The following is a 5,017-nucleotide window of genomic DNA, read 5'->3' as shown; positions in this document are numbered from 1 at the left end:
TTTTAAGATACTTACGAGGAACAACAGATTATGGCATTTGGTATTGGCCAAGTGCAACGACTAAGCTTATTGGCTACACCAACAATGACTCGGCAGGATCAGCTGACAACAAGAGAAGCACCACTGGCTATGCTTTCACACTGGATTCTGGAATATTCTCTTGGGCATCTAGAAAACAAGACTCAGTGGCACAATCTACTGCGGAAGCTGAATACGTCGCGGCTGCTACAACCACCAGTCAAGCAATATGGCTTCGAAGAATTCTAGAAGACATTGGAGAAGCACAGACGAAATTGACTCCGATATTTTGCGACAAGAAGTCTGCGATCGCCATATCAAAAAATCCTGTCTTCCATGGAAGAACCAAACATATAGACATCAAATATCACTTCATCCGTGAAGTGCAAAATAATGGAGAGATCGAGCTCAAATATTGCAAGACCGAAGATCAAGTCGCGGACATATTCACTAAAGCACTGCCACAAGTCAAGTTCGAGATGTTACGAAGCATGCTTGGAGTATCACGAAATTGGATCAAGGAGGAGTGTTAAAATGCTGATCCAATTTCTAGAGGTCTGGAAAAATTCTACAATAAAATCTGATACTTGGCGGCAAAAGTAAGTCACTAATTTTGTGTAGAAGTCTCTAGTCCTACACGTGGGAAGCAAGAAGAGCCAGCTGTAGAAGTCTTCGGTAAAGAAAAGTTATCGATTGTCCAGCTGTTGTCCAGCAGTCTAAGTCGGTCAAGAAGTAGCGGTGGAGTAGTCGGTGAGGTGCGCCTATAAATAGAGGTGAGTGGCCGTCCATTTTGTAGTAGACTGACAAAAAAATCACTCCTTACCTTGTAACACCAACTGATAATAATTGCCTTTCTTGCTTGTTCCCTTTTGCACCTTTTCGCCACTTTCATCTGGTCTTTGTTCATTGTTCCTTCGTGAATCCCTTGCCATATTTCACACACACACTTGCACACACGCTTCCGCAAATAACGAACACCTTCACACACCTAGGGGGGTTCAGAGAAAAGAAAAGGAGAAGCTCGGTTGACCAAAGTTCTGGGCACAAAAAAGACGCGCTCGGAGATACTACGCATAGCGACGAGGCTCCTTCCAAGATCGTTGCTACCACAAACTCTTGCCCTCTACCCCGTCGCATCGTGGTTGCCGCTCACCGCGCTTCGCTGCCCAACGCTCCCAACCACACGAAGTGCCTCTCCACGGAGAGCACCGCCCCAGCGATCTCTCTCTTTCTTTGGTGTCCCGCACGCCTATCTTTTTCAAGACGGTGCTCTAGCTTTCAACGCTCGCCTAATCGGTAACTTCAGCAACCCAAACTAAGGCAAGATCGACATCAATTACCCTTGTTTAATGTGGCTCATCTTTCTGACGATTGGTGCGTTAGTTTTAGTTCTGCCAAGTTGCATGATTCGTGTTAGACAACAGATGGTTTTTAAGTTGATAGAAACATAGGCGTTAATAAAAATGGTCCTATTCCAGAATAAATTGGTGGAACTTCCGATAAATGCTAAAGGGTCACTTGTGCCTATAGTATTTCTATCTCTTTTTAAACTTTGGTGCGTGTCTCATTCTTTTCAAAAGGCACCCCTTCGATATTTCATGGCGGAGTTGTTCTTCTGCAAAGATTCATTCTTTAGATGTTTATGATGGTTGCTATTGTCGTGGCTTCACTCTTTACGGGGAATTTGAATTTATGGTTCTATCTTGTTTGTGATTGTTGGTGCATAAATTTATTCAAAGATTTCTTGTTTATAATGTAGGAAAGAACGTAACACGATATTGTTTGTTGTAACTTATAAAAATAACCAAAAATAATAACTTTGAGAAAGCGATAACAACTTTAATAATGACCAAGTCAAGGAGTAAATATATTGAATATCTATTCTTAAAAAATAAAGAGGACATAATTACAAACCAAATTTGAACCTACACAATTGCTATACAATTGTAATAGAATTAAACAAGAGGTGAGGTACGGATTACCAAATCTTCTTAAAGCGATTAGTTCCTGCCAACGGTGCCATGCAGATTTACAAACTATACCTCTCAAGATACAACACATCAAACCCGTTTATATTAGCACTATGCAAATATGACGCGGTCGAACTTCTTGAATTAGGCACATTTAGATTGAAGTGAAGAGATGCGTTATTTTTTCTTCCTCTATGAAATGAAGAATAGTTCAAATTAATTTATAGAGTTTAAGAAGTCATGTATTGAGGAGATCCATGAACTAAAGAGATACTTGAATTAAAGGGACATGCGAACTAAAGAGACATGTCTCGTTTTGGTCACTTTTGTGGAACCATTAATAATCCATAATTACAACAATCCCTCAACCCTCATTGATGGATCAACAAACATTTTGACTTGAAGAATTCAAAACGTGCTTGTGGAAATACACAACATCGAGATAGGTAGCTTTCACTTTGAACCTTTTTTAGTGAAAGCCTATCGGACTTACTTAACCAATCGATGGCTAAGCCTTGAATCGCAAGTTGACCTCACACAGAGCATCTCCAATTCAAGATTGGTTCTCGGTTGTGTTCAGTCTTTCAGCCATAAACCTCTCAGGATTCATACATGCTTTAGAAAATCTAGCCTTTAAAGATTTTCATAGAGTCAACCAGCTCCACGGGGAAAAGTGCCAAAAAAGTCCTAAACCTTTTTTTGATGCCAATTCAGTCCTAAACCTTTTGCATTGGTGCCAATTTAGTCCTAAACCTTTTTTTGGTGCCAATTAAGTCCTAAACCTTTTAAATTGGTGCCAATTCAGTCCTAAACCTTTTGTTTTTGTGCCAATTTAGTCCTTCCGGTCAATTTTGACCTGAATTTGTTGACGTGGACGCCTGCCGGCCGGCGGCCGGTCACCGGCGCCGACGTGGCGCTAACGTGGACAAATTAAATAATATTTTAATATTTTTTTGAATTTTTATTTTTTTCCTTTTTTTTCCACTTTTTTTTTTTGGTTTCTTCTTCATCTGGCCGGTCGCCGGTCCGGCGACCGGCCAGAGGCCAGTGGCCGGCGAGCTCGACCTCGCCAGCCACTGGGGAGGGCGGCCTCGCCTCCGTCGGGCGAGGCTCGACCTCGCGGATCCGGCGAGGTCGGGCCTCGCCCGACCATGGCGAGGCTCGCCTCGCCGCAGCCTCCGGCGAGGGCGAGCCTCGCCATGGTCGGGCGAGGCCCGACCTCGCCGAATCTGGGCGAGGTCGAGCCTCGCCCGCCGCCGGCGAGGCCCGACCTCGCCGGATCCGGCGAGGTCGGGCCTCGCCCGACCATGGCGAGGCTCGAGCCCTCGCCGGAGGCCGCGGTGAGGGCGAGCCTCGCCCAGCCGCCGGCGAGGCCGACCTCGCCGGATCCGGCGAGGTCGCCTCGCCCGACCATGGCGAGGCTCGAGCCCTCGCCGGAGGCCGCGGCGAGGGCGAGCCTCGCCATGGTCGAGCCAGGCCCGACCTCGCCGGATCTGGCGAGGCCGTCCTCCCCAGTGGCCGGCGAGGTCGAGCTCGCCGGCCACTGGCCTCTGGCCGGTCGCCGGACCGGCTACCGGCCAGATGAAGAAGAAACCAAAAAAAAAAAGTGGAAAAAAAAAGAAAAAAAAGGAAAAAATTAAAAATTCAAAAAAATATTAAAATATTATTTAATTTGTCCACGTCGGCGCCGATGACCGGCCACCGGCCGGCAGGCGTCCACGTCAGCAAATTCCGTTCAAAATTGACCGGAAGGACTAAATTGGCACAAAAACAAAAGGTTTAGGACTGAATTGGCACCAATTTAAAAGGTTTAGGACTTAATTGGCACCAAAAAAAGGTTTAGGACTAAATTGGCACTAATGCAAAGGGTTTAGGACTGAATTGGCACCAAAAAAAGGTTTAGGACTAAATTGGCACTAATGCAAAAGGTTTATGACTTTTTTGGCACTTTTCCCCAGCTCCACGCATATAAGTGCATTCCTATCAAAGGTATCCTACCATACCTTACTAGGATATTGTATTCCAAACTATATGAATCATTAAACACATAGTGTACCCTTAAAATGATGTAGCAAGCATTGTTGCATCATAGAATAGGAGACAGTGCTCACACTAGAGTTTTCGAATTTTGTGTTGTCCTATTGAACCTAGTCCATGGGATCTCCAATCGCTAGGTTAGCTTTCCATATTGGAACCTCTTTATTGAGTTAAGGCCTTTAACTCCATTCCCCTAGATACACAGTTTACATGTTCTCTTGACAAACTTTTTGTCAGTGGATACGAAATATTTTCCTTTGATTTCTTTAAAGAAATTTTCCATTCGAGAGCAACTGCCTTACGATATTATGTTTATGACGAATGTGTCTAGACTTATCGTTATATATCATATTTTGTGTCCTTACAATCGCTGCTTGATTGTCATAGTATGCATACCGCAGACCCACGTTTTGGCCACAACGAAACATCCTCTAAAAAGTGTCGAAGCCACTCCACTTATTTAGTAGCTTTATCCAAAGCAATATGCTCATATTCCATCGTGGAGCGGGCTATTAAAGTTTGTTTTGAAGATTTCCACGATACTACGGCATTTCCTAGTGTGAACACATATCTGCTAGTCAATTTCAATTCATTAGAATCCAAAATACTAAGTCAATTTTGATGCCGAATATAACATTCGCAACACCTGATTCTTTCATCTCGAAGTTTTTTTTTAGAAAATTTTTGGTGATTTTGATACCTCAACGTTTTCTCCAAGAATCAGCAAATCATCGACATATAAACAAATAAGTACGCATCCACCTGACGTGAATTTAGTGTACACACTTTTGTCACACTCATTGATTCTATATCTATTTTGGATCATCGCATGATCAAACTTCTCATGCCATTAAGGAGCTTGTTTAAGTTCATACAAGGATTTGACAAGTCTACACACTTTGTGTTATTGTCTTTTGACCTTGAATCTTTCAGGTTGTTTCATATAAATCTCCCCGTCGATATGACCATTCAAGAATGCAGTTTTCACATCA

Source organism: Syzygium oleosum, unplaced genomic scaffold (assembly GCF_021117445.2).
Source record: "Syzygium oleosum isolate NSW1041296 unplaced genomic scaffold, Sole_v2.1 Sole_v2.10, whole genome shotgun sequence".
Lineage (NCBI taxonomy): Eukaryota > Viridiplantae > Streptophyta > Magnoliopsida > Myrtales > Myrtaceae > Syzygium > Syzygium oleosum.
Note: the sequence above shows the minus strand (reverse complement) of the source record.